Source organism: Lissotriton helveticus, chromosome 8, assembly GCF_964261635.1.
Source record: "Lissotriton helveticus chromosome 8, aLisHel1.1, whole genome shotgun sequence".
Lineage (NCBI taxonomy): Eukaryota > Metazoa > Chordata > Amphibia > Caudata > Salamandridae > Lissotriton > Lissotriton helveticus.
Window position 1 is genome coordinate 1,628,613,520 of NC_136069.1, and position 23,769 is coordinate 1,628,637,288.

The 23,769-nt window shown below is 43.7% G+C and overlaps 1 protein-coding gene across 5 annotated transcripts in view; it reads left to right on the plus strand.

Moving 5' to 3' along the window:
* Positions 1–2,301: 2,301 nt before the first annotated feature.
* The window catches only part of LOC144773575 (uncharacterized), a 156,192-nt gene continuing 134,724 nt past the window's right edge, over positions 2,302–23,769 (plus strand). For 3 of the 5 annotated variants that reach the window (XM_078658691.1, XM_078658694.1, XM_078658693.1), the window contains exon 1: positions 2,302–2,429. The gene's annotated coding sequence lies outside the window, so the exon portion shown is untranslated. Of the gene's footprint in view, positions 2,467–23,769 lie in introns of all 5 variants that reach the window. The other 2 variants (XM_078658695.1, XM_078658692.1) reach the window with 2 other exon arrangements.

Here is a 23,769-nt window from a genome sequence, read left to right on the forward strand (position 1 = left end):
TAAAGTGCCAGCAGCACAAGACGGATGTATGACGTTACAACGCATACTGTTAAAACGCATACCCTTACAACGCATTTTTTACAACGCAACATCCATTACAACGCATTCCATTACAACGCATGCCATTACAACGAATTTTCAAAAACCACCTTTACAACGCATTCCATTACAACGCATACTACCTTTACAACGCATACCATTACAACACATAACATTACATTGCATGTTTGGTAAGTATTGGATAGTGTAGGGGTAAAAATTACTATTCTAACTCCGGGGGGTGCAACAGTAGGGTAAGTGTTGGATAGTGTAGGGGTAAAAATTACTATTCTAACTCCAGGGGGTGCAACAGTAGGGTAAGTGTTGGATGGTAATGTTATGCGTTGAAATGGTATGCGTTGTAATGACTGCGTTCTAATGACATGCATTGTAGTGGTATGCGTTGTAGTGTCATGCTTTGTAATGGTTGCGTTGTAATGGCATGCATTGTAATGGATGTAGCGTTGTAAAAGTTTCGTTGTAATGGTAGTGCGTTGTAAAAGTTGCATTGTAAAGGTTGTTTCCCGCACAAGACTATGTTGAAAAGATGAAAGAACTACAACAGACAACACAAAACAATTTTGAACAGGCAAAAGTTGTATAAAAAAGAAATGCTGATCAACATCGTAGTCCTAGCCTTCAATACCATAGTGGAGGCAATTTTGGACTCAAAGCGAATATGACGCAGACTTTATTACTTAATCCCCTGGAAAGGATATGGTCCGGAGTACAGAACATGGGAACCAGCAGGGCATGTTCACACTCCTCATTTCCTTTGTCTGTTTCATCACTGACACCCTGATTAGCCCAAACCTGCGGGGAATGCTATTGGGGAGTGTACTGTCGAACCTGTCCAAGTGCAGGCCCAGAATATTGTGGTGCCCTTAAGGGGAGAAGCGCATAGCCGTTAAGACTGCACAGCCTCGGGAAGTACAGGGCTTAAGACCTAAAACACGCCTGGGCTGTGTTTAATTAGCGAGGAGGCTGCACCATCGTACAAGGGGGGGGGGGTGTAGTCTGGCAGGCTTTAGAGGGCCGGGGATGAAGAAAGGTAAGCCCCGCAAATGATGCGACAGCAGCAAATGTGGCTGTAAAAAAGGGCCTGATTGCTTCAATAAGTGAAAATGCAATTCGCATCGGCGGTGAATATAACAAATAAAAAAAATGACAGCAGGAAATTAGAAGAAAGGAACTGCCACTGTAAGAGGCCTGTCGGGGCCCACGCACCTTTTAATGATTGAAGAGGCTCAGAAGGCCTCTGAAGCCCTGGGCCCCGGCCGGGCGACATGGCGTGCACACCATGTAATTAATGAAGAGCCTCTGAGGCCCGGCCGGGGCCCGTGCGTGCCGTGTGCATCATTTAATTTATTAAGTGCTGGGCGCCCGGCGCACCATTTCACTTCATGAGGAAGTGAAGGGGCCCTTGGAGCGAGGGGGGCCCCCCCGCAACGCGGGGCCTGTGTTACGCCCCTGTACATGAGAGAACTGTTGCAGGAATAAAACAAAAAAAAATAGCAGGCCATAGAATCGGAGCGACGCAGGCAAAAGGCACACAATCTCATGCACAGCATGAACAGACTGTACAAGCAAAAATAAGAATAAATATGACAAAATATACAATGACTAAAGAACTTCCTGGCGAACAATAGCAGGCCATAGAATCAAAACAACGCAGGCAAAAGGAACACAATATCAAACGCAGCAAGCACAGGATGCACAAACAAAAATACAAATATTTGTGACAAATTTACAACCACTAAAGAACTTCTTGGTGAGGTCTGAGGAGGGGGGAATTAGTTCTGAAAGTGTCTTTGGAATAAAAGAGATTTGAGGTCCGCTTTGAAGATCTGGATGGAGGTGAAACAGGCTGCCAAAAAGCCCCTTACTCTATTTAGAGATGAAATTAACTCTCTGAAATACCTAAAGTTGCCTGTGAACGAGACCTAAAAATTAGCCCATTGACAATTATGTATCCATCTGGAATTTTTGTGGGAGAGGGTGGGGGATTAACAAAACAGCTAACTTTTTAGGAGCGGCGTCTCTTTATTCTAGAGAGATTCAATGTGAACATAGGGTTCAAGTTGTGTTTTTTAAGACACAGAGGAGTGACGCATTCTAACATGAAAGTGCCTGTATTCCAAGAGGCACAGTCTCCTGCAACTTGCTGTGGAGGGATGGAGCTCTCGCTCTGGCATGCTGGGAGCTGCTGGCGCGCGTGGGACGCCGGGAGTTGTAGTCCCGACGGCCGCACGCAGTGACCTCACAGGAAGTGAAGCGCTGGGCAGGAAGCCGGGGGAGGGAGGGCAGGCATCTGAGAGCCTGCTTGCTGCCTCTCAGTGGGAGCCGGGCAGGGGCCGCCTCGGGGCAAGACAGCGGTCCAGCAGCACGGGGTGAGTGAACCGGGCTCCCTGGATGGCAGTGCGCGAGGTATGGAGGACCAGGAGTGGGCTGGGCCTCTGCTGCCCCTCCCGCCTAGGACTGCCCCCTTCTCCCAGGCTCTGGAATCCTTTGTGAAACCGAGGGATGCTCTGTTTGTGTTTACGAGGGCTAGTGTGACCTCCACACCGTTATATGCACTGCACCCCTCGCGGCTTAGTCTGCAGTGGCATAGGGCCCCTGCCTTCTTGATTAATTCAGAGGTGTGATGAATGACAGCATCTGTCAGTGGCACATGATCCTGCCCTCCCTCCTCCAGCCAGCAGAGCATCCCTGGTGATGGCTGAGCACTGCATGACATGGGGGGCATTTCATGAACAACATTTAGAGTGGGGCTGTGGTCCTGCCTGCACCTCAGCCCCTAGAAGAAAGGTGCAGCTCTTATTATCTTGAAATGTTGGTGGCCTCCCAGAGGTGTGTGTTGCCTTCAAACATGTGCATTAACTAGCGATCAGCATGTACATTTTTAAAGCACTGAAGGCAAATGTATTCGTTGAAGTACAGATAAAAACGTGCATGAATTTGTGAAAGTGCATTGGGTTTGTTGGGATGTCTCTATTTTGGGTCCATTCTCATAGGTCGAAGCATACTGTAGAAGGGAGAGGTGATCCCTTGTGATTGAAAGCATGAATTGTGTAGTTGCCAAAGAGTCAAATGTCATTTGACATCTTCAGCCAGCGCAGGTGTTTCAACCAATGGGACTATGCGTGTAGAAAAATGTTATACCGATGAGTTTTCCATTAAACCAAAGTCCCAAAGGAAAGTGTGGTTGGCTTTAGTGAGGGGACTGCTTGTGTTGTCTGTTGAAGCGTATGACTTTTGTGGTAAATTAGTAGCCTGAGGCTGATCATGCTTGGCGCTCCCTTGGTGTGCACTCCTTGCATGCACCCCGTCCTTCTCCACACATGGTGGGGCAAATCCAGGAGATCATACGAAATGGGTGTTTTTTATTTGGGATTGCCTTGTTTTGAGAGGTTGCCCCAAAATGTTACAGTAAGGGTCAGCGAAGTAAAAAAGAAGCCAGAAAATAGAAAAATGATAACACGAAATAATTAAACATGAATTATATAATATGAATGGAAGCTGTTTACTTGATGTACAATAGAAACACAGTTGTCACTTGTATCTTAAAGAGGCAGTGGATCTCTTTTCATGTGCATCAGATAGAGGGAATGCTTAGCGTGGTTGAGTTTTGAACTAGTGAGCGAGTGGTTTCTCACAGATATCTCTCTAAGAAGCACATTAACTTGCAGAACTATTTGACTGTGATTTAAAAAATCGATTTTCATGTCTCACCTTATTCTTTGCATTATGTGCATACGTTCCTTGGGCTATCTTGACTTTTCTTAATGATTGTATTAGCCTCAGCAAATTAATTCAAGAGAAGTCTCTGGAGATTAATCTGAGTAATATCTGGAATACCTGAAACCCACCCTGAATGTTTTATCATTGAAATCAGAGTATTAATGTAGAATTAATCCCATATACATTTTTTTTCTTTTAATGTGGTTTGAATGCTTTAAGGAGGCACCCTCTTGTTTAAATATGAATGGCAACACCAATACCCCCCCTTCTCTTAATATATTTACCCCCGTGTTAACTTATTCTTTTTAACTTTCCCCTTCGCCCCATATACCTTACCTGTTCTGATCTTTTTTCTTGGTCTTGCGAAATAAAAATTCTAATGTAGTCACATAACCATCTTAACTTGTAAGTTTAAATACATATAGAAAGCTGTGTTGTCAAATATAGGTTGGGGCTTTTCAGAATTTTCATAAAGCACATCAATGCATGTATTAAACTTATTTGTAATTAGATGTATGTAATTCTCTACTTACATAGAACACTTGTTTTTATTTTCAGTTCGTAGTTTTGTATTATTTTAAGATAAGGAGTCTGAGTTAGTGGCATATTATTGATCATGTATGTGTAGATTCATGTGTGGACTTCTTAACCTGTGAATATTTTTCAGTAATTTTGCTCTGAACTGCACAAATAATTTGAAGATGAAATCAGATTGTTAAACTGTAGAGCACCATACAGCTGTAGCAATGGTTATGATGGTCTGTAATGGGATGATTAGCAAAACACACAAGATGATGGACAGAATGTTACACATTGCCAAAACATTCACCCCCAGTCACAGATCTGAGTTTAATCCATCGTTATTTTGCTCACCATGCCACCCCAGTTCAGACATGGCCATATGAAAATCAGTCTTGACCCTGTGCCTCATGGGAACAGTCTATCCCGAACTGCCACAAACTTTCAGTGGAATGGGGTTCAAAAACATTGTTTCATGTTTGACCGAGAACCACATTATCGACCATTCAATTGTTAATATGTTAATTCTCTGGTCAGCCCATCTGTTGTAGATATATTTTCCCAAATAGAGGAGCAAACGAGAGGGGAAGGGCTATGGAAATCCAGTGGGGAATGTGGAGACAGCTAGTCAAACCAATACTGCAAGTCTTTTGGGCTAGCATAACCAGTTGTATTGCATGCCCTACAAATAGTGGCATTTGTAGGGTAGCAAAGAAATTTGACTTGTTTCATATGAAGTACGTATAGAACTCAGAATCTGAAAGAGCGTACCCCATATCATAACTTGCTTGAATTCACACGAAGCAAAAGTAACCATGCCTCCACTCCCTGGTGGAGGGATGTCCTCTGCCCATTATCTGAGCCTTGTTATAAACTCACCAGCCACCTTTCCAAAACTGCGAGAAAATTATATTGGCCCCCTGGAAGATGACAAATGGATATGTAATGTAATGTGTAATGTAATGGAGTTTTATAGAGCGCACTTCTGCCCTGAGGCCTCGTAGCGCTTAGGACAGGAGAGGAGAGGCGACTGTCAGAAAGTATGCGTTAATGAAATAGAAGGGTCTTCAGCCGTTTGCGAAACTTGAGTAGATCTGGTTCATTGCGGAGGGAGAGGGGTAGGGAGTTCCAGCGTGAGACGGCATTCCACGAGAACGATCGTCCTCCCCACCTCGCTCATTCGATTTTAAAGATTGTTGCCCAGCATGTACCCTCAGAACATAGGGCTCTTGGCGGATGGTAGGGGGAGACTAGGGAGCAAACTAATGCTGGGCCAGTGCGCCACATGGCTTTATGGGCTATACACATTGCCTTGAATTCAATCCGAGCTTGCATTGGCAGCCAATGGAGTGTTTTCAGGGCGGCTGACCCTGAATGTCTACGAGAAAGTCCGAGCAATAGGCGAGCTGCAGAGTTCTGAGTAACCTGCAGTTTTTTTATGGTACCAGCCGGAGCGCCTAGATACAAGGAATTCCCGTAGTCAAGGCGGGACAGGATGATAGCCTGCACCAAGATCCTCCGGGCATGGAATGGGAGGAGCGGCAGGATTTTCCTCAGCATCCTCATCAGCCTGAAACATGTGCAGAGAGTTTGATGGCTTGGTGGTTAAACCCTAAGGTGTTATCAAGCCATACTCCAAGGCTTTTAATCTGAGTTTTTGGTTCAGGCATGGTGCCCATACAAGAAGGCCAGTCAATGCTTGGTCCGGGGGAGGGGGACTTCCCCAGGAACATCAGTTCCGTTTTCTCCCCATTCAATTTCAAATGGGAAAGTGCCGTCCAGCTGGCTACTGCTTCTAAGCAGGTGCCCAGATTGCTCGACGAACCCTCGGGATGATTTAGGCCGACCACCAGTTGGGTGTCGTCTGCGTAGGTGACAATTTCAATGTTAAACGGGCGCACAATATCTGCTAAGGGTTACATATAAACATTAAATAAGGTCGGACTTAAAGAGGAACCCTGTGGGACCCCGCAGTTGAGGGGCATGGCTTAGATTGAGTGGAGCCCTCCGAGACCTGGAACACCCGGTCTTCTAGGAAGGATTGCAGCCAGGAGAGAGCTTGCCCTGTTACTCCGAGCCGCTTAATGCGTGCTAACAGGATGTTGTGATCCACTGTGTCAAAGGCGGCACTCAGATCTAGCAAAATAATTGCTGTGGTGCCGCCTTGATCCGTGTCTCTCCGGGCTGATTCTGTCACTGCCAAAATGGCAACTTCCGTTCCCAGCTTCGGCGAAAGCCTGCTTGGGAATCTTGGAGAAGATTGTGGGACTCCAGATGGTTAACCAGAGAGGAATTGATGTGCTTCTCTAACAGTTTGCCCATCCATGGCAGGAGAGAGATCGGGCGGTAGTTAGCCATGATTGCAGGGTCGAGATTTGTTTTTTTCAGAAGGGCTCTGACTTGTGCACATTTCCATGCCAACGGCACCATTCCTGCGACAATTGAAGCGTTTAGAGTCCTAAGGATCGCCGGTCTGATTATGTCTGCAACTGGTAGCAGGTGGCGGGGAGGAGCTCGGTCAGTGGGGGAGCCAGATAGCACTTTTAGCATAAAAATTTGCAGTGACTCCTCGTCAAGCAGAGGGAATTCCGTGAGCGGGCAGTAAGTGGTTACAGTAGTGTCCTCGGGCGAGAGATTAGATGCACTCTTAAAGGAGGCAAAAGAGAGAGAGATAAGTTAATTTTTTTTATGGAAATACTCCGCCTGTTTATTACAGCGGTCTTGGGCCTTTTTAGGGTCAGGGAGATTTTGACGTATCTTGATAAGTGTTTTCGCGATCTGGAAGATTTCCCTGTGGGAATTGGCTGCAGTCCGGATCTTCTGCTCATAAAAGAAGGATTGCGCCAACTTTCTATCTACCTTCTACTTCCTGATCACTTCTCTGTAATTTATTCGCCTTTCTGCCACTGGGGCCTTTCTCCATTCCCTCTCTAGTTTCCTGCACTTTTGTTTCAACTCTCATGGTTTAGGGGTAAACCATGGCGCATCCTTAGCCTTGTTTTTTTTATGTAGGAATTTTAGCGGGGCTACCAAATCCAACGAGGTCTTAATCCAAATGGTAAAGTTCCTATTAGATACCTCCGGGTCAGTGCCCAGCACCGGGGCACGGCCGTCAGGGAGCGGACCCATTGGTCCGTTGGAAGATTGGACCAGTTCCTCCCCATCCGCGAGGCTGTTAATGGAGCCCGGGGAGAAATCACCGTGTCACAGGTTAGAGGCACCAACAGATGATCAGTCAAAGGAAGGGGCAAAGGAAGGCCCACATGGAGCTTGTGGCTGTTGCTAAAAACCGCGTCTAATAGGTGGCCCTTCATATGTGTAGGTTCAGAGCTCTTCAATGTAAACTGTAGGGCCTTTGTTTGGTGATTAGTCAAATCATCTATGTGAATATTAAAATCACCAAGCAATGTAAAGTTTGCAGAGGATAAAGCTAATTCAGCCACATATGTGGGGAGGGAGTCGAGGAATCGTCCCATCTGTCCAGGTGGCCGGTAGATTATTAGGCCAGAGAAGGTTTGTGTATATGAGAACTCCAAGGTGAAGCTCATACTTTCGCAATTGGGTACCTCGGCTGGGCGGGAACGACATTGGAAGCAGTCCCTGAAAATTATCCCTAGTCCCCCACCTCTACCTGATACCCGGTCAATTCTGTGAATTAAGTATCCTGGCTGTAAGAGCTGGGAGATGGCAGAATCTGCCTCCTGTCGTAGCCAGGTTTCAGTTAGGAAGATGGCATCAGGGTTTAGGCTTTCCAAAAGCAAAGACGTTTCAATCGAGTGCTTCGTCAGGGAGCGACAATTTAAAAGAAGCATTTTTATAGGTGGCCTACTGTCATACGCCGTTAAAGAAAAATCGCAATGCAAACATTGTGGGGCCACGTTGTCACTACGCATAGCATGGAGGCACGTAGCATCGGTGGCACTTATGGTCCCAGAGAGGCACACATAGATTTCAAAGTATCCAAGTATCTCCACTCAGTTTATTTGATGCCAGCTAGACATTAGCAAATGCCCCGGGACTGATGCTTTCAATGTCAAGTATTGCCTGGTCGCTTCCTCCATATTGTGTGGTCCTGTCCGGTCCTCGGGCCCTTTCGGGATGGCATAGCTCACGTGCTTCAGCAGGTACTCAGACTGCCATTCAACTTGAACCCTAAGATTGCCCTGCTAAATGTACTCGATGACTAGGGATTTACGAGAAATGAGAATCCCTGATAAGACTTGATCTCACACTTGGTAAACAGGATATTGCTCTGAATTGGAGCAGCCCTTAAGTCCCCAGCATGACTCACTGGAAAAGCGTTATGGACAGAAGATGAATATTGGAAATCCTCGTATGGGTCCAGTGGGGTGCCCCAATAAACATAAAAAGATATGGAGGAGCTGGGAGAAATGTCGGGACCTTGAGAGAGACCAGTGAGGTGTCTTCTTTTGCCGAAACAGGAGGGTAATGGGTAAAGCCAGGTTGCTTTGCAATGGAATAACATAATCATTCTGTGTCTCTTTTCTGCGATTATTGACAGTCAAGTGTTTTAAGTAAATACCATATATCTGTTTGTGACTTCTAATGCCAACAGTTTATTTGTTCAATAAGTTTGTTGGCTGTAAGGCATAAAAATGTCAACCCAATAAAAAATGTGTTTAAAAAGTACAGCGTGAGCCTCTAGACAGCTCTCCAAGATTTTGGCAGGAAGGTTAGTTAGAAATCGGATGAAAAATAGTCAGATTTCAGGATGTGCTCATGATATAGGCTGACCAGATTTTGAGAAGCAAAAACCAGAACAGGTCGGACATAAAAGTAGGATTGGCAGGACGACCTCCCTGTGCCCTCTTCCCCACTCTGTCTCCCCTCTGCTGTGAGTATGCAGTGAACCTCATCCTGTGCTGCCTGAAAGAAACCGATAAGTTAAATCACTTTAGAGGCATATTTTGAAAAGAGAGTAGTTTCATTTCAACTTCGCAAAATGAATGAATGGATCAACAAATTGATTTGATAATGTGCGCAAATCACCCCAACCATGGTATCTCTTCGCACAGTGATCAATAAAAGGCTAAAACCAAAACAGTTTAGTTTGTAGTGCTTTACTAAACTTGCTGTATTCAGGACAGGATCTAACAGAAAATGGCGATTTTTTTTCCAGAGGGTGGGGGTCAAATAGAAGGAAGATCTTCCACCACATCTGGATCGTCTAATACGTGGGACTGACAATAACTCCTTCTCACTGGAACGCAAATTCCTAGTGGTGTGATATCGTTTAAGCCTCTGACAGAGGTACTTGGGACTCTTGCTCGGCTGAGCCTTGTAGGTTAAGGAGCACTTTTTGAATATTATCCTATTCTTTACTGGCAGCCAATGTAGAGATTTTAAAAGGGGACCAGAGGCAGTTCTAGGCAGTCGATTACAAATCAACCGTACAGCTGTGTTTTGCTCGACCTGCAATAATGACTAATTGGCAGAAGCCAGTAGAGCATTGCCGTAATCACAACAAGAGCCTGTTCCAAGGTCTTCCTGGCAGATAGATGAAGAAATGGTAATGCCTTCTTTAGTAAGTGTTACCAAAGGGGATGATGGACGGAGCATTTGAGCAAATCAACACTCACCCCCAGTCAACTGATCTGGGTTTAATCCATCATCATTCTTTAGCTCACTCCACCACCCCAGTTCAGACATGGCCATATGCAAATCAGTCTGACCCTGTGCCTCATGGGAACAGTGCAGCCTGAACTGCCAAGCCAGGTGTTCCCTGGACCGGAAACAAGCATCCTGGGACCGGTTTCGGGTTCATAACCCTCATCAGCCAGGCTATCTTGAATCAGTGGCAAAGTGAGCAAGGGACCCACGTCTGGGCATACCCTGCCAACTTAGGGCTAACAAAGCGATACCTAAGGCGATGATGGACGGAGCATTTGAGCATATCAAACACTCACACCCAGTCAACTGATCTGGGTTTAATCCATCATCATTCTTTAGCTTGTTTCTGGTCCAGGGAAGACATGGCTTGGCAGTTCGGGCTGGACTGTTCCCATGAGGCACTGGGAAAGACTGATTTGCATATGGCCATGTCTGAACTGGGGTGGCGGAGTGAGCTAAAGAATGATGATGGACTAAACCCAGATCAGTTGTCTGGGGGTGAGTGCTTGCAATGTTCAACACTTCGTCCATCATCCCCTTTGGTTTTGCTTCTTTAGTAAGTGTAGCATGTGAAAGCAGGTACAATCTGTAGACAGGAGTGATTGTTTCCAATTAAGTTCCTGATCCATCTTGACTCCTAGGTTTTTTTACTAACTTGCTTGGGATGGCAGCCTTGCTTAACTTTGGCGGCCCCACACTGGTGTCCACAGGGATTGGGCTTTCGCAAACACAATAATCTGTTTTCCATGGGCCCAGGTGGAGGAAGTTACCTGCCATCCACTCTGCAATCGCTTCATACCAGCCAAGAAGCGGTCCTTCACTTTGTTAAAATGTTCATCAAAGGACATGACCAGATAAGTATCCTCCGCATGAGACAAAATTTCAAACCCATATGCTCTTAAACTTTAGCGAGAGGTGCCACATAAATGTTAAATAAAGTAGGGCTCAAGCCTGACCTTTGTGTGACCCCTTTATCGACCCACCGGGGTTTTTCTTTTAAGGCTCCCAGGGAAACACACTGGATTCTATCTTTCAGGAAGTCCTGGAACCAGGCCAGGGTAGGCCTATCAGGACTTGTTTTGAAAATTAGGAAATGTGTCAGGACGCTAGTCAGTCCTCTGAAAACCAGGACTGTCCGAGGAAATGCGGGACATCTGGTCACCCTGTCATGATATGAGGGGAGACCTGATACTCTTTCAGACAGCCAGGGACTGTACTTTCTGATGTAGATGTGGTTGTCAGGATCGTTCAGTGGGTTTAGCGGAAGGGCTAATCTGTTTCAGAAGTGAATGGGATATTGGTTCTAAAAAATGGGAGGATGGTGTGGTTTTAGCAACGGTGTTGAGCATTTCTCAATGTGAGATTTTCCTTACGGAGAACCTGACATTCTTACATTTCCGGATGGTGTTGCCGCAATCGTGGACTATTGGGGAGAGTTGAACTTTCATTCTTTTCTCTTGAAACTGTAATATTTTGCTGTAATGTAGATTTGGTACTTTTTCCTCACTATTTAGAGCAACTTTTATTGCAGTTTATATGCTAGTTCAAGTTCTATTTATATTTCCTTATCTTGCGCCTTTGTTTTGTGAGGTTCTCTGAGTGAGAGTGCACTTGGAGCCAAAATTCCACCTCTGAGAAGTTTCCTTTTTTCATTCAAACCTTTTGAATAACATGATTCCATTTTTAGTTTTTTTTATTCTTTAGAACTTCTTCGGACTACTTTGTCTGATTTCTGTCATTGTCTCGATGTATTGGGTTGTATGCCCATTGACTTCTTGTGTCTTGGCCAGATCAGTTGAACTGTAAGCATGCAGCTACTTTATTTGCTAGGATGGCAGAATCCATGGTTCCAAGGTCTCTGATTCATTGTTTGTGCCTTTTCCAGTGCTCTCTATAGTGGCAGCTCTGGAGAGAAGAGATAAGGGCATAAGAAAGACCAATCTAGTGGGATAGATGCCTCGATCTTGCGTGTCCCTTCCATTTAAATGAGGGGATCTAGAATGGAACCTTTGAATGGATGACAGCTGAATGCAACTGAAGAAAGTTTTTATTGTGTAAAACGGAGGACGGATGCTATACAAAATTCAAATGAAGTACATGAAAGAAATGGATGCATCTAGTTACTGAATATCCGATAGTACACTCTATAAGTTGAAAATAAACCAACAGGAATCGGGTCTGGATTATGCACTGTTCCATACTGTGTTTCATCTCCTCTTGCACATTTATGCCACCACTGAGGGCCCAGAGGTTCTCTTTGAGATCAGGAAGGGACTGAGACACCCTTTACATTCGTCCGCTCTTTCTTTCCACTCTCTGTGCACCTTGTTCAAAATAAACCACACCTAAAAATTGAGTTTCTTAGACTTGGGAGGCGCAAAATTGGTGTGACAAGAGGATGTAAATCGGGGCTTTTATTCAAGGTTTCTCACGGTGGACAAAAGGAAATGTAGTCTGCCTTCTTTCTGTTTTCTTCTCTTACACAACACGTTAGGCACACTAAACATGCTTTTTGGACTTATCTCTAGCTTTTGATGCAGTTAATGTCAATTCCCTACTGATTTGCAGGATGAGTAAGGAAGGGCAAGTCCTGGAATAATTTTCATCCTTTATCACATCACGATCACAAATTGTAACAAACAGTGGTAAATGTAAACAGGTCTGGTTTATCAATGAAAGTGCCTCTTAAGTCAAAATTATAAAATGAAACCTAACAGCGGGTGGCCATCTTTCAGTGATGATGTACATAGTGTATCATTGTTTTACATAGTTCCAACATGGCTGACACATTTAGAATTAACTTGTTTTCCTCCTTGGGGCAAGCACTAAAAACAATAATGCATTAGGCATAATACCATCTCATGATTGCCACCCAGTAAATATTGCAATGGATGGCTATCTTCGAGTGCCAAAGTGCATAGTTTATTACTGTTGTAGTGATCCATGTTACCCAAAGTAATGCTTCTGAACATGCTTGCCATCTTGGGACATTAAAACAATGACGCATTATGAATAATACCATTCCAAGATGGCTGCCAGAAATAGTGGCAGCACATGCTGCTGCACACTGTAGGTAAAATGAGTAGCTTGTTAGTGCCCCATTTGAACGGTCTGGGGAGTTTCAGGACACGCAAATAGCAGAAGGAAAGAAATTAAAGAAGGCCTATAAAAGGAAAAAAATAAAACTAAACAACTGGTCACCATCCCAGTAATGCCGATAGTTATAGGGCAGTAGAGCCAAAAGCAGAAATGTATTGCCCCATGCAGTATAACTCCATGAGGAGAAGCAGAATATGAGTGTCACTTTACTAGAAAGGAGAGGCCTGACCCCAAGCCCCTCAATGTATGTAGAGTTTTCTTCTGTTACAATGGCATAGCAGACAACTATGTCTGCTAAGTTCTCCTAAAAGGGTCTAGCAGGGATTATCACAGTGCGCATTTCCTACCCCCGGTGTTTGTCAAAGGACGCTACCAACTTCAATAGTCTGTGATTCTGCTAACACTATGCCAGTCTATGGGCATCAACACAGTGTCTGGAAAAATCATAACGTTTTTACTAGACCTTCATGTTTAGTGACTTAAATAATCTACTCAACCAACGTATAATGCTCTTAACCCATTAACTTGTTTCAAATGATGTGATTCCGGCCAAATACTTTAATTCAATGACCTTCCATTTTCTTCTTTATCACACATGAGAGCACCTTCAAAAGTGCAAGTTCAGCATGTCTGCTGTACAAAAACACGTTTGTTTGATTTCTTAGAATAAACTTTTGCTCCATATATAATCCAAATGTAGCCACATATAAGATACACATGACCGCTGACTTGCCTCTTAGTTCATTAACAGCATTTTCATCAGGACGGGGGTAGAAATGTTTCTCGAATTATGTTCAGAAACTATCACTTTTAATAAATACAAACCTAAAGCATGAAGTGGTAGCACACTTATTTACAATCAACAGATGTTCCATTGAAATGGCCACAAAATTTCCCATTGACATGCGGTTTTACTGTTAAAACTATATAGTGTCATTTTTGAGCGTGAGGCATTTGCTGTGGTCTGGGCACCGAAGAAGTTAAAACCATACTTGTTTGGGACTCAGTTACGGGTTCTGACAGACCACAGGCCCCTCAGATGGTTGATGCTGATGAGGGGTGAGAACCCAAAGCTGTTGAGGTTGTCCATTTCCCTACAGGGGTTGGATTTCACAGTGGAACATCGCCCTGGTACAGAACACGCCAATGCTGATGTCTGTCCAGATTTTTCTGCGTTAGTGAAGATAACTCCAAAGAGGTAGGGTAATTCTCCCCACATTTCAGCTGGAGGGGACACGTGTTAGACCTGGCACCATTGGCATGGGTCTCCCTTCCATTTTTTTGCTGTTGCCTCCTGTATTTTTGCTATGTTTTTGCTTGTCTAGATGCTTTGGGCTTTTTTCCACTGCTATTTAGTGCCAAAGTGCAAGTGCGCCCTATTGTAAATTATTGTAATGGATTAGTGACTCCATGATTGGCTATTTGATTTACTTGTCATACCCTAGTACATTGCACCATGTGTGCCCAGGGCCTATAAATCAAATGCTGCTGGTGGGCTTGCAGCACTGGTTGTGCCACCCAGAGAAGCAGCTTGTAAAATGTGACTCGGGCCTCCCATTGCAGAGCCTGTGTGCAGTCTGGGACAGCCATGTCGACTTGACAAATGCACACACTTGCCAGTCCCTAAACCTTCCCTTTTCTGCATGTTAGTCGCCCCTAAGGTAGGCCCATGGGTAGGGTGCATTGTATGTCAAAGGTAGGACAGGCCCTAATGTGTGTGGCATGCCCTGATAGTGAATTACAGCCAATTACGTTTTTCACTCTTGCAAGGCTACCTGAAGGCCAGAATGGGCAGTTTGATTATAACGTCTTATAATCCTAACTGACCCAGGGAACAAGATGGGAAAATACATTTTAGTATGCCTGAACTCAGAATGTAAAAATAAATATTTTTGTGAGGGTGATTTTTACATTCGGTGTTTGAAAATACCATTTTAGAAAGGGTATTTTCTTGTCTAACCATCCAGTATACCTCTGCTAGGTTTGTGTATTCCATGTTTGGCTTGTGAGTGACAGGGGGCTGGAGAGGACCTTGGCTCCAGCAGTCTGGTGGGTCAGGGCTGGGCTGAATATGACCTGAATTGAATAGAGAGTAGGGGGCTGAGCTTTCCTTTCACTGACCTGAGCCTTCATAGAATAGAGAGTGGGGGAGGAGATTTCCTTTCAGGTACCTGGGCCAGGTCTGCTTTCAACAATGCTGTCTCCCCCTCCTGCTGAAAAGCTGCACCAAGGAGGACAGAACTGGTTCTCACAAGGTAGAGACACTCTCTGCCTTCAGAGCACAAAGGATTTTGCAGTATAAATATTGGTGCCCAGACCCCAGAACTTTAGATCACTTCTGGGAATCAAGACACACCTTTGCTGATAAGAGAAACCAAGGAAACTGAAGGAGGCGACTGCCCCTGCGCTGGTGACTATTTGGGGTAGGCCTTCTGGGGTTACTTATTGCCAAAGAAAGGAGAAAAGGAACTGTGTGTGTACTTTTACTATCTTGAGCAAGATCTCCATTCCCAGCTCACCCTGAATTCCCTTGCTGGGAATTCTACCTGCAGAGAGTTGCCTGTTGTTTGGGCCCTCTGAGAAGACTGCATGTCGCTGGGAGCGCCAAGCAACGAGGAAGAAGCGTTTCGCCGCCTCAGCAGTTGCCGTCGCAACGCCGAAGAAGCGTGTTGCAGCCGCAGCTGTTCGCCGTCGCAGGGACGAGGAAACATGTCGCATCGCCGGAGAAGCGTGCCGTCGCCACAGAGGTCACTGTCGCATCACTGGAGAAGCTTGTCACAGGGCCTGTCGCGACTCCAGAACATCGATTTCACCGCACGGCTGTCGGGCGTGCACGCATTGCATCAAAGACGTCATTTTGTCGCATTGCACCGGATCGTCGCATCGCGTCGAGGCGCCATCTTGATGCATCGTAACCAGAACGCAGTAAGAAACAGACCCATCACCTTCTCACCTGTAAGGAACTGCTGTATCACCTCCCCTGCGCTGCAGTAAGGAACCGATGTATCACCTCCCCCAAAGCAAGGAACCGACGCATCACCTTCCCTGCAACACTTTTGTTTGTTTTGCGTTACGCATACCAGGTACTTTGAGAGTAAAGTGCTACATTTACCTTCTACATTGAACAAAGCCAATTCTACCATCCTAAAGTCTTATTTTTTTTTTGCTGTATTGTGGATTTTTGTTGTTTGGTCTTGTGTTAAGTCTAGATAAAGATTACTTATTTTTCTAAACTGGTGTGGTGTCCATTTGTAGTGTTTCACTGTGTTACTGTATGTGTTCACAAATGCTTTACGCACTGCCTCTGAGATGATCCTGTCTGCTCGTGCCAAGCTACCAAGGGTGAACAGGGGTTATTCAGGAGTGTATTCCCCTTACCCTGACTAGAAGCGAGGGTCCCTATTTGGACAAAGGTGCAAGCCATTGCCAACTAGAGACCCCCAGTTCTAACAGGAGCCAATTAAAAAGATGGGCGGAAAGTGGGCGGAGCTCTATGTCCATATCCTGAATACAGCTTGGCATGAAGATACAGCACAATCGCTGCCTAGGCAAGACCTAAAAAAAGGTTAACAAATGTTCACTGAAATGCATAGAGAAAACCACAGCATTGTTTTATGTAAAGATGTGATTTACCTCACCTCCATTGAACTTTGTACCATTGAGCCGGAGTCACTGAGAGGTTAACATGTGCCCCGCTTGCATCTCTGCGTTACTGTGATAAAATGCAGATTTCCTTCTTGATTTGAAATGAACAAATGTGAAGGTGGAATAGGATTCCTGTGGAAGAGGTGTGGCGCAGTGAAAAAAGGAGTGGCCTAGCGGCCGGGGTGCCTGACTCCGGACCAAAGGGTTCACGGTTCGATCCCCGGCTCCGGTGGCAGGTTAGCCCAGCATCATGTGACTCTGGGCAATAGCTTGCTTAATCTTCCCGACGGCCCCCAGCGCCGTGACACCTCTCCGGAGGTAGCTGTTCGCTTTACAAATGCTGGCATTTGCATTTGCATTTATATTCCTGGTTTCCCCTATCCAATAAATAGTCATAAGGCTTCTTATGTGTCTTTAAACAGTACCCTGCGTATAGACAGAAGTGAGCGTTAATATGAATTTTGAAGACAGTTATCCAAATGTGACCTGTGCACTCATGCAGTAAAATACACCAGACTTTTTGTGTGTTCTTAAATTGGGAGTTGAACTGTTTATCTTTTGTGTCTGGGCACTGAAATCAGTGGAGAAATGCTCTCATGTCAGTCACTATACATTTTAGGTCTCGCCTAGCAACTCAGCGCATGCGCTGCACGCCTTAGCGAGATCTATTGTCGTCGACTTGGTTGGCGAAGGGGGACAATAGATGTGCACTTGTCCAGACAGCCTAGGTGCACGCTCACGGCATGGCGCGCTTTCGCTTTCCCTCTTGCTCGCTCCCTCTCTGTCTCCATCAGGCCCATGGCTCGCTTTCACTTTCCCTCCCTGCGGCCTTTCAGCTCAAGATGTGCACGTGTTTGCTGTGCGTGCATGGCGCTTTGGTGCGCCTTCACTTTCTTTATGGCATTTTAGCAGGTGGTGTAGGTCTGGCGGCCTCGCTGCTGCTCAAGTGAAGATGGCGGACGAGGAGGTGGAGGGTCCGCAGAGGAACAGGGAGGGCCCGCTGGTGCCCACAGGGGGAATGGGTGGCAGACTTGTGTTACGGCTTAAATGTGCGCGGGCAGGTGAGCGAGGGCGGCCAGCTGCGGAGCATTGGAGGAGAGCTGTATGTGCTGCTCCAACACGTTAGTGTCGTTCTGTCAGGAGGTGCTGCCTACCGTGCCGGTGTCCGACGAGCGGACCGGATCCTGGAGTTGTATGTACCGGAGAGACCACAGGTCTGTCATTTCTTTCGCTTCCTATGATTTTGTTAAATTTACACTACTTCTGGTTGCTAGGCCACGGCTGGAAGTTGCTGAACTATCTGTGGCATAATAATAATTTTCTTTTTTGAAGTTTAGCTGAATTGGTTAAACACTGTAAGAACTTTCTGTGTTTAAGTTGGGGTTGGGAAGGGCTGTGTCCAATCATTCGTCGTTGCAGTGGAGTGATTTAAATTGGTTACCAGCATGTGCACAGCCGGACAGTGTATGGGAGGCAGTAGTCTTCAGGCCTTGAAATATCTATAAGCAGCAATGAAAGCATTCCATAAATGCTAATACAATACTGTCTTCTATTTAGCACTGAAGGTGTCCATGCCTGCAAATGATTTAGTGGTAGATCTGTTGGGTTTAAGTCCGTAGAAAGGAACTGAGGGTGTGATCTACCCAAGATAAGGTATAGAGATAAGGTATAGATGTGTAGTAAGCATTCAGATGTCGATGAACACTTTTGAAAAAGTGCTTGTATACATTGGGCAACATTGCTGCACAGTTTAACAATTTCAGGGATTAGTATATTCTCGTGGTTGAGAGATTGAATTGAATTTCATGAGTATTTGGAGGGGGGCAGCTTTGGAGTATTGTATTGTATGTATTGTATGTATACCTATATAGCGCGGTCCTGTCACCCCAAGGGCATCCTGGCGCTTGAAATCAACAGTATCACCACATACGCTGCTCAGACAACCCTGGTGAAGAGATGGGTTTTCAGGGCTTAACAGTGCCCATTTGGGTGATAGCACAAAATAATGGTGGTACCGTGGTTGCGTATAAGAAAACGCTTGGTGAGGCTATAGGACATGGAAGCCACAAGTAGCAAGGCTTCCCTTTGCTAATGTGGGCTGAGGGACTACACAATCTTCAGAGACATGCACTTGGACGTTATGTTTGGTAACTAATTAAAACAAGCATTTGCAATGCAATAGGTGTCGCATAGTAAACAATACCTTTTTTTATTGTAAATAAAAGGCATTGTCATTTAGAATGCCAATTGCTTAAACTCACGTAAATGCGAGACCTATTGCATTGCAAATGCTTGTGTAAATCTTGCCTAGACAGCACATGCGCTGTCTATCAAGACATTTTGTTTACATACAGTGGGCTTACATTCCACCCATTGCTTGCAAGAGGCTGGCAGCTTTGTCACTCTCATTTCCCTGCTTCTATATGGTCTGCGCTTGCTGGCGTCACTTTTTGTTGTTGTTTGCTTAACCCTCCTATGGCCCAAGTACCTGTTGTCCACCCACTGCTTTTCCTCTGGGAGTTACTTTGTTCTTAATCTTTGAACCATCCTTGCAAATGCACGATTCGCCAACCTGCCTTATTTTATTGGTGTTCTAACCTCTCTTTGGCGAGTAGCAGGTGAGCAGGGTTCATTGGATTTAGGGCGGTACAATCCGAGGTATTGCTTTGTTTCAGTATTCCTCGCTGCTACAGTTTCGGAACATCTGCCCCAGCTGGGCATGAGTACTAATCCGCCACTTGGTCCTGAGCAATATCGGTACTTCCTGGTCATTTGCCTTTGTAATTTTGCATTTTAGTGCTGAGACGGCACTTGGTCGCTGCAAACGAGTTTACATCTCTGAGGTGTGCAAGCGATGTGACCCACTGGCGAAAGCTGCCGCCATCGTAATTAAGGGACAAGGTTGGAATGCCGAATGCTAAATTTTAAATCAAACGAGATATAGCGTTCGACACTCCGTGGTAAACAGTTGAGAAGATGTTTTAAATGTAATATTTTGCTCTCACGTGATAACAGCATAGTTCCGTTGAGAAGCACTGAAATGCCCCCATACAAAGTGCGAGTTATATGGAACCACAGATTACATATATAAGCAACCCCATCTGGCTTTCTGTCTTAAAGCTAAAATGTTATTTTTGATGAAGTTCTAGTTACAGTATTGAGTTGAACAAAAATAGTATATATTAATGCCATGCTCGACCCAGGCCTCTTATCTATTTGTTTATCCGCATGAAACATCGGCGCAAAACTCACAGGGGACAGGAAGTGTCATTATAGCCAGATCTGTCTAAGTTAGAGCTGGTGAACCGGGTTCGAGTCGCAGTGTTGACTCACTATCCCGTGATTCTGGGCAAATCACTTTATATTCTTGTGCCTAAAATAAAAACATGTATGATGTAACTAGTGCTCAGGTAAAGCGCTACTTCTGTTCTGGTTTGCAATTAATGCATCAAACAACTTTATGAAGAAGAGGTCTGTCTGCGTACGGCTAACTTCTCGAAAGCCCTAAACGGTACACATACCAGCCAGGGTTCAGGTGTCGTCACTGTGAATGCAACAAACAAAACCACAATCACTTTGTCTAGTTCTCCATGTTCGAAAGTTAACAGAATAAACCGGGCACTGATATTCAGTGTGTCTCAATTTCCACTTCTAATACTGGCTCACTGAGGCATGTGGAAAGAGGGCCTCGGGAGAATGAGAGTGAAAGGAAGAGGCCACCCCGTGGGCACACAGTTGGGTTGTTCACACATTGCAGATGAAGGTGTGGGTTAAGTCTATCTCCACCTCAGTCCCTCCCTCCCGCCCGTCCACAGGAGTGTTAACTTGCATTCAGCATACATATAGATTAATGGAGCAGCAATGATTAAAGAAAAGTATAATTCTGGCACGTTTTACTGAATTTAACATTCCTGCCGCCATATTGACGCTTGTAAAAGCAATTAAAGGCTAGGGCCACTTTTGTGGCCTTGACCGAAGAGCGGTTACAAAAAGTAGGGGGAGTGCACACCTACAGTACATTAAACGAAACAACCTTTGCTTATTTGCCATTTACTTGATTAAACCATTAATATAGGAATACATGTTTAATGAATACTATCAATCTGCAGTACAGTCACAAAACGTACATACCCAATAAGTAGTGTGTTGGGAGGTTTACCATCGATAATGACACAACAGAAAACTGTTGTGAATGTTTGTTACTCAAAAGTTTTGAGAGTTCAACCCTTTAAACGAAAGAGACAGAGTTAAAATACTTAACAACAATAATAGGGCCATTGTGTGTATTCTGTCTATAATCTCCCATGCAAACACAAGGAGATGATGGACTGAGCGCTGAAACTTAAGAAAAAAACAAAGATGTTATCAATAAAATAATTTATGAGCCAAACAAGAACCGTCGTAATTGCATTTAACTATTTAAATCTCCCTTTCTATCTCATTCATCAGTTCTCAAAGTTCCTTTTCTCGCATCACATAGCGAATCTTCCTTTTCCTTCCTTCTAATTTATTTGTAAAAAAAAATCTAAGACTGGGATAGTCATTCCCTTTAGTGATTGTGTTTATTCTTTAAATATCACCAAAACTAGCGATTTTTGTGGTCTATCTACGAGGGATGCTCTTGTTGGTAAAAGACAGTGTGCCTCTAGGGTGTTGTATGTAGTTGAACATAATTCATAGTTGGCTATTCATGGAATACCCTCTCATACATACTCTGTACCAACTATTCATTGATGTTTTCTGCCATATGATAGCACATTCAAGTTACCCTCAAGGCGGTATGTAATCATCTGAGATTATTTCATCAGGATCACTTTTCTGGTTTTTCGAGTGATTCGCAAACGGTTCCTATTGTGCAAACTTAATGCCAGAAAATAATCTAAGTTCCTACAAAGAATAAATATTAAATAATTTTGAATTTTTTTGTTCTTTAATAATTCTACTTTTTTTCACACCCATGGGATCTAATCTTAGCTCTTAACTATAGATTCACTCATTAGGAGTGTGAAGTATAAAAGCCACATTTTTCAATTGTTGGCTAATGATCTGCACAGTCGGAGACTTTCCTTTTTATCTCCATTTTTTGTTCAATGTGGGGCTTTTTTTCTTCTTTCTGTCCTCGTGTTCTATGAGTGTTGAAAGAAACTGACCAGTCTATCTGGTCACCCTTCCTCGGTGTTAATAATACATTTAAATAACTCCTGCTAGTCTGGAAACGCTGGAGTTACTTCCTACATTCATTCCTAATCTCCCAAAGTCTAATGGTTGGGGTGACAGGTCATGGAAATCTTAACACATATACCCCTCTGTGGCCCATGCTGGAGTAACTGTTATCTCAATAATTGATACATGAGTTTAATGAAAAATAACTCTCTTGCATTAATTTTTAGGACAGTAACACTGTTCATATTCAATGCTTAACAACTAATTATAGCAGTCTTGTCTTCTCGATTGATTCGTCGTAGGTCTAACAGACTCCGCTGTTAGTCCGTTCTTTATAAACCTGTTATCTACCAGGCATGTGTCGGCCATCTCCGTCTCAGAGAGGCTGCCATGTTGATGTCAGGCTAAAAATCATACACCATTACGGGCGTGTTCCTATTTCTATGAGTATCCTATTTTTTGTTGAATTTGCAATCGTCATACCCACGTGCACACTAATAAGGGCACTATTCTTATTATATAATTATTATTATTACTCATTCCCAAAACGTAAAAATGTAAATCAAGGGACATCTTGATATGAGGAATAGTGTATTTACAACATCCCTTACTAACAAATCTTAATGAATCGGACTGACATACTAATATATAATGTCAAGAAACATGACTATCAAGTCATGCCTCTTGTTGGTGTCTGCACCTCCTCTGTCCAGTAATTTTGGCGGTTATAATTCGCAAACCGCTAATGAGCAATTTCGGCAATAATTCCTATTATTTATGTAGTTCTTGGCTATCATTGACATCTCTTAATTAGTCCGTTATGTCTTATCGACCTTAATGTACTAATAATAACTATGCTTACATTCCCACATTATCTTTTTACAAAAAGGTTTTTTGACTTATTACCTTGTTACTGCCCCCTCATTCATTATTTAATAAAATCCCTTCTCCAATTGCTAATATTGTTCAAATAAATTTCTTATTGCACGAGAGTATATTACAGTTTATATTTTCTAATGATATATAGCTTACTCAAAACCCAAATACAAGGCTCGGCCTACTTTAATGGTTTCCTCATCTTAAAAGTTTTTCCCATTCCTCCCTATTATTCAGACGGTATGTATATGTACTAAATTTACTCATATAAAATGTTCCCGTTCTTCCTCTTTTTCTATTCATATTTGAAATATGTTTTTATCATTTATTTTATAGATAACATCTTTGTTTTTAATACTTTGTCCTGAAGAAGGTGTGGTAAACTAGCTAGTGACCACCGAAATGCTATGTCGACAACTTGAAATATTTTAATTTTAGAATACTGTGTAATAGGCCTTTGTATATTGTATTCATTTGACAAAAACACATTTTTTTAACATACCCATGATACAATAAGATATGATATGGCTTTTATCACTGAAATTTAGTTTGTACTCGATATGGAAAAGTGTGGAATAGGGTACCAATAACAGAAAAAGATTGTTTTTAGTATGTAACAATAATTTTTTTAAATCTTGAATTGTATTTTAAGATATCTCATTTGATGAAATCTTAGATTGCTTATGAGATCAATATATTGAGATATTAAAAATTACATGATTATAATAAAGGATTGTTTTTGCATTAACCTGTTCCATTACATGGTTGGATAGGCAAAGAATGTTGTGTAAATGAGTTCCGTGGTAAAAGAGAGTTGATGCATGTGAGATTATAGATAAGATACACAAGAGAGACATATTATTGTTGTGAATGTTTGTTATACATGTGCAGATTATGCTGTTGATGGTACTTTTAAATTGCTTATTGATTGCTAAGTCTGGGGCATTGCTGCCCAGAGCGCATTGTGTTGCCATGTTGTGTTCTAGCAGAACTTCGGGAGAGTGCATCTCTTGGTGGATTAACATTTTCATTGCGAAGAGTTTGTTTTTGTGTGAT